Source organism: Mandrillus leucophaeus, unplaced genomic scaffold, assembly GCF_000951045.1.
Source record: "Mandrillus leucophaeus isolate KB7577 unplaced genomic scaffold, Mleu.le_1.0 Scaffold569, whole genome shotgun sequence".
In the NCBI taxonomy this organism is placed as follows: domain Eukaryota; kingdom Metazoa; phylum Chordata; class Mammalia; order Primates; family Cercopithecidae; genus Mandrillus; species Mandrillus leucophaeus.
In genome coordinates this window covers 486,891-493,320 of record NW_012106130.1, presented here as the reverse complement: position 1 = coordinate 493,320, position 6,430 = coordinate 486,891, and the positions used below count along the sequence as shown (strand labels likewise).

At 45.4% G+C, this 6,430-nt stretch overlaps 1 pseudogene; it reads right to left on the bottom strand.

Annotated features, from left to right (window-relative positions):
• LOC105552644 overlaps positions 1 to 4,255 on the bottom strand; it is a 12,261-nt pseudogene extending 8,006 nt beyond the window's left edge.
• Positions 4,256 to 6,430: the final 2,175 nt, after the last annotated feature.

Sequence of the window (6,430 nt, the reverse complement as noted above, 5' to 3'; positions counted from 1 at the left end):
CATTGCACTCCAGCCTAGGTGACAGAGTGAGACTCCATCTCAGAAAAAAGAAAGATCAAATCTGTCTCTGATTTTACAATTGAGGGGACCAAGACTAGGTTAAATGGCTTCCTCAAAGTCACACCAACTGCACTGAAGCTCTGAGTTCAGGACACCACCCTCCATCTCAAAGGCTGGGAAGCTGTGAAGGGCTTGTCACTGGCAAACAGTGGTTTGTTTCTCCTTGAACAGGATGTGGCAAGAAATTGTTAAGAGAGGGAGGAGAAGGGAAGGAGAGGAAGGGGAGAGACTTTTTAGCTGAAAATATGGGCTGTTTTTGAGTTGATTAAATAACTACCACTCCCAAACTTCTTTCAGTTTCTATGAGCCTAAAGTAAGCAATTCTGGGAATGAGTTTTAGGTCATTCTTGGATTTCAGCTTTCAGTTACAGGAAGCAACCTGTCTAGGGAACTGTCAGTGGCTGCTTTCTCCAATGCTTCATTTTATTTGCAAGGTCCTTCTGTTCAGAGTTTGGCCTTCTCCTATGGAAAAATGCTCTATGGGAAGTTCCTGACCCTCACACCAGTCAGGGAAACAGCTTCCATGGAAGGCATGCCCCAGGGCCCCTGGGGTCCATACCTGGTTCCATTTCAAGGACCATAAATGGGAGACCCACCAATCACTAAGGACCTGGAGATGATTTTATCTTCCAGGCTGAAACTGCCTTAGAAAGGTGATGACAGTGAGGAAAGTCTAGCATGGCTGACTCCATCTTGCTTCCAGTCTCACAGGCTGACTCTCTTTGCTCACACCTTGACATAGGCCAAGTTAACCATGGGAGGAATTTAGTTTATAGTTTAAGTTGGAAGCAAGAATGATAATAGTCCCTCCCTCAAAGTAACCCCTTCCTTGCTCAGGGACCAAAAACTAATAAAGGCAATGAGATTAAAATTATGGGAGGGTCCTGAACTCTGCTAAAATGTAGGAATAGTTTCTATAATCCCTTACTGCTCAGGAGTCCTGTGGCCAGAAGCCACAAGATTTGTGACTTCCCCAATTGCTCCTATAGATAACACCACTGGTGTAGTACCTCAGATTGGTCTTTTGAGATATTTTTCAGATATTTGCATTCTGGCAACCGACTGGCCCCAAACAGGATCGTGACTCATGACTCAACCAGTCCTGTGGCCATCAGCCAGAGGCAGACTCGGTGAACAAGAACCATTTTTCCACACACTATGATTTCATCACCAACCAGTTAGCAGCACCCATTCCCTAGTCCCCAGCCCACCATACTATCCTTGAAAAACCCTAACCCCAAGTCTTCTGGGAGATGGATTTGAGTGACAGCTCCAGTTCTTTCATGTGGCCAGCCTCAAGTCAGTTCAACTCTTGCTTTTGCTCTGTCGCCAAGGCTGGAGTACGGTGGCGTGATTTTGGCTCACTGCAACCTCTGCCTTCTGGGTTCAAGCAATTCTCCTTCCTCAGCCTGTCTAGTAACTGAGATTACAGGTGCAAGCCAGTATGCCTGGCTAATTTTTGTATTTTTAGTAGAGACAGAGTTTTGCCATGTTGGCCAGGCTGGTCTCAAACTCCTGACCTCAATTGATCTGCCCACTTCAGCCTCTCAAAGTGCTGGGATTACAGGCGTGAGCCACCGCACACGGCTTAAACTCTTTCTTTACTGCAAATACCACAGTCTTAGTGAACTGGTTTTGTCTGTAGCAGGCAGGAAGAACCCATCAGGCAATTTACAAGCCCAAGAACAAGGAAGGTAGCTGTGACTTCCCCTGGGGCCCCGCCCTCTGGGCTGGAACTAAGTGGGTCTATCATAACCCAGCTTCTCCACCCGACCTTGCTCCTTCAAACTCTACTGCTTTCAAATCACAACTGCATGGTGCTTTTGCTCTGGATACAAGAGAGGAAGTGGACACACAGGAAGGGCCCTGGGCTGAGAGTCGCCTTGACTTCAGCTGTTGGCCTGGCTCTGGGTCAGATTTCACTTAGCCCCATGGGTTGCCAACTCCTCAGCTACAAGACAAACTGACCTTTGAAATGGCTTCTCAAGTCCCTCCTGGCTCTAGGATTTGAAGCCTGTTTTGTGCAGCTTGCTCACACTGTGCAAGATAATGAAAAGGCTGTTATAGTGCAGTCCTTGTTCTTGGTTCTTGCAGAGGCTTCAGAGACCTAGGTCAGTGATTCTCCAACTTCAGCATAGAATCATCTGGAGAGCTTGGAAAGACAGATTCATGGGCCCTGTCCCACAGTGTATGATTTAGTAGGGTTGAGGTAGGGCCTGAGAGTTTGCATTTCTTCTTTTTTAAAAGTGTTTGCAATTTTTATTCCAATTACATAAAAATAAAATGTATTTGAATAGAAGTAGAAGACTAGAAGGCACTAACAAATAATAGTAACAGTGGTTATCTTTTAAGATAATAAAAGAGGTGGGGCCAAGGCATGGTGGCTCATGCCTGTAATCCTAGTGCTTTAGGAGGCTGAGGTAGGAGGATCGCTTGAGGTCAGGAGTTTGAGACCAGTCTGGGCAACATAGTGAGATGCCGTCACTACAAAAAATAAAAATAAAAATAAAATAACATTTTAATAAGCAACGGAAAATAAATTTGTTTTGTTTTTGAGATAGAGGCTTACTCTGTCGCCCAGGCTGGAATGCAGTGGCACGATCTGGGCTCACTGCAACCTCCTCCTCCCGGGTTCAAGCAATTCTCTCAAGTAGCTGTGATTACAGACGCGCCACCACTACACCCAGCTAATTTTTTGTATTTTTATAGAGATGGGGTTTCACCATGTTGCCCAGACTGGTCTTGAACGCCTGAGTTCAGGTGATCTGCCCACCTCGGTCTCCCAAAGTGCTGGGATTACAGGCCCAGTGTTTTCTTTAATGCTGAAAATTTCTGCTAATAATTCTTTGCACAAAGCATCCTTTGTTGACATTCCACAAATACCATCCCACAATGCTCCCAGTATTTTCTTCTTGTGGAGGGAATTTATGTTTCTTTTTGACTTTTGTGATATTTATTATTTCAGGAAGATTTTTCAGAGAAACCTGCTGGCCTTCTACTTGAGATATTAGATATCCTTGATTTATTTGTTTTGCTCCCTCGTTAGTATAAACAATTAGAATTAAAGGGTCATTTGCTGAGATACCACATTTTTTCAATGCCTCTGAAATATTGCTATTTGGGGAAAGGTTGAAAATAATTTCAGTAGATAGAGCTCTTGACTTCATTTCTCCCAGTTTGTAGAAGCAAACCGCTTTCTTTGCGGCTGCAAATATCTCAAATGGATTGACAGTCACTGCAGGATGTATCAGTGAGCCATCAATGATACCTTCCATGGCTTTCTTTCTCAAGTTCCCCGCATTTTTTACATCTTTAAATAATATTAATAGAAGAGTTAGCTGGGCACGGTGACTCACTCCTGTAATCCCAGCAATTTGGGAGGCTGAGGCAGGTGGATCAACTGAGGTCAGGAGTTCGAGACCAGCCCTGCCAACATGGTGAAACCCCAGCTCCATTGAAAATACAAAAATTAGCCAGGCGTGGTGACACATGCCTGTGATCCCAGCTACTTGGTAGGCTGAGGCACGAGACTCACTTGAACCTGGGAGGCAGAGGTTGCAGTGAGCCGAGATCGGGCCACTGCATTCCAGCCTGGGTGACAGAGCGAGACTCTGTCTTAAAAAAAAGAAAAAAAGGCTGAACACAGTGGTTTACGCCTGTAATCCCAGCACTTTGGGAGGTTGAGGCGGGTGGATCACCTGGGGTCAGGAGCTCGAGACCAGCCTGGCCAACATGGCGAAACCCCATTTCTACTAAAAATACAAAACCTAGCTGGGCATGGTGGCATGTGCCTGTAGTCCCAGCTACTCAGAAGGCTAAGGCAGGAAAGTTGCTTGAATCCAGGAGGCAGAGGTTGCAGTGAGCCGAGATGGTGCCATTGCACTCCAGCCTGGTGACAGAGTGAGACTCCGTCTCAAAAAAATAAAAGAAAGGAATGGTCACCCATCCGGTCTCTGCTGCATCTCCTGCATGTCTTGTAAGTTCCCAGGTGATGCTGATGCTGCCAACTGGGGACCACCCTTTGAGAACCTTTGGCTTACAGCTAGAGGCACCAAGTATTCTCCAGGTCTTACAAGACATGCCAAGAGATTGGAACCCTACTCTGCCAGCAATAAGAAGGCTCCTACAGGCAGACACCTAACCCTATACCTGACCACAGATTCCGACATAACCTGTTTCCCAGGGTCGGTCTCATGGAGACCGTTCAATGATAACCAATATTCACAGAGTGTGTTACAGTTTTCAGAGAGCTTTGCTTTACTTCATTTGTTTCTGCTCACAATTCTATGATATGGATACCGTATCTTCATTTTTGGAGAAAAACAAGTCAAGTCAAGCCTTTGATGAATGTCGTGGTCAAGAATTTGATGAGTGTCATGCAGCTACAAAGAGGTGCAGTGGGGACCCAGGACTCACCAGGTCTTTTGAGTCTTCCGTGATCTCTGTACTTTACCAAGCTGCACTTCCATCTACTCTTCTGGTTTATTGGAGCACTGGGTTTTTTGTTGTTGTTGTTTTGTTTTGTTTTGTTTTTATTGAGATGGAGTCTTGCTCTTTCACCCAGGCTGGAGTGCAGTGTCACCATCTCAGCTCACTGCAACCTCCACCTCCAGGTTCAAGTGATTCTCCTGCCTCAGCCTCCCAAGTAGCTGGGCTCACAGGTGTGTGCCACCACACCCAGCTAATTTTTTTATATTTTTAGTAGAGACGGGGTTTTACCATGTTGGCCAGGTTGGTCTTGAACTCCTGGACTCAAGTGATCTGCCCGCCTCAGCCTCCCAAAGTGCTGGGATTATAGACATGAACCACTGTGCCCAGGCTGTGGCACTGTTTCTTTTCTTTTCTTTTCTTTTCTTTCTTTCTTTTTTTTTTTTTTTTTTTTTGTTTTGTTTTGTGAGACAGAGTTTCTTTCTTGTTGCTCAGGCTGGAGTGAAATGGCACAATCTCAGCTCACTGCAACCTCTACCTCCCAGGTTCAAGCAATTCTCCTGCCTCAGCCTCCCGAGTAGCTGGGATTACAGGCATGCGCCACCACGTCTGGCTAATTTTTGTATTTTTACTAGAGACGGGGTTTCACCATGTTGGCCAGGCTGGTCTCAAACTCCTGACCTCAGGTGATCCACCCCACCTCTGCCTCCCAAAGTGCTGAGATTACAGGTGTGAGCCACCGCGCCCAGCCCTGGGGCACTGTTTCAAACTAGAAAATTCCTTCTGGAGGTGCTAATTAGGGATCATTTTAACACGTGCAAAACTGTGTTATTCAGATTGCCATTTTTTCCTGGTTCCGTCGCAAAACCCAGTAGAAATCTAAGTTGGAAGCCCTTACTCCTGCATTAGAACATGGCATGGAAATGATCTGGTGAAATAGTGAATTAATTTTCATTGTGTTTCAGTCATTGTCGTCAGTAGTATCAGTTTTCCTGTACTGTCCAATGTGCTGGAGAAGGACTCTCTGGATAGGATTGTCCAAAGATAAATTTTGATACCTAGTTCTCAGTTTTGATTTTTCAAATCTCTGATCACTTTCTTTTTTCTTTTGTTCTTTTTTTTTATTTTTTGAGACAGAGTTTTGCTCTTATTGCCCAGCCTGGAATGCAATGGCGCAATCTCAGCTCACCTCAACCTCTACCTCCCAGCTTCAAGCGATTCTGCTGCCTCAGCATCCCAGGTAGTTGGGATTTTAGGCATGCGCCACCACACCCAGCTAATGTTGTATTTTTAGTTGAGACACGGTTTCTTCATGTTGGTCAGGCTGGCCCTGAACTCCCGACCTCAGGTGATCCGCCTGCCTCGGCCTCCCAAAGTGCTGGGATTATAGGCTTTTTATTTTTTTAGAGATGGGTTCTCACCCTGTTGCCCAGGCTGGTCTTGAACTCCTGGGATCCAGTGATCCACCCACTTTGGCCTCCTGAAGTGCTGGGATTACAGGCATAAGTCACTGCATCTGGCTCTGATTACTTTCTTAATTCCTTTCTGTCCGCAGCAAACATAATGAACAGCAAGTTCTTAGACATATTTGGCAGAGAGTTAACATAAAGTGATGACTGCAAGCAGAATAAGGTCATTCTCCTCTGTAGGTAACTCTTCTGCACTGACTATTAGAAACTTCCTAAATAATGTTACTTAAGTGATGTGTCGGGCTCATTCTTGATCAGTCCTTCAGGGAATGCCAGCTGTGGAGAGGATGCTGTTGCTGTCTTTCATGATGAATGACCCAGTGCAGTTAAAGGGAATTCAGGCCTATTTAGTAGGATGGACACACACACGCACTCACACAAACACACTCACAATCACCTGTCACCTTAAATGTTTCTACTTTAGGACAAATGGGCTATCTTACAATGACTTAACTATGCTTGTCCTGTGGTGA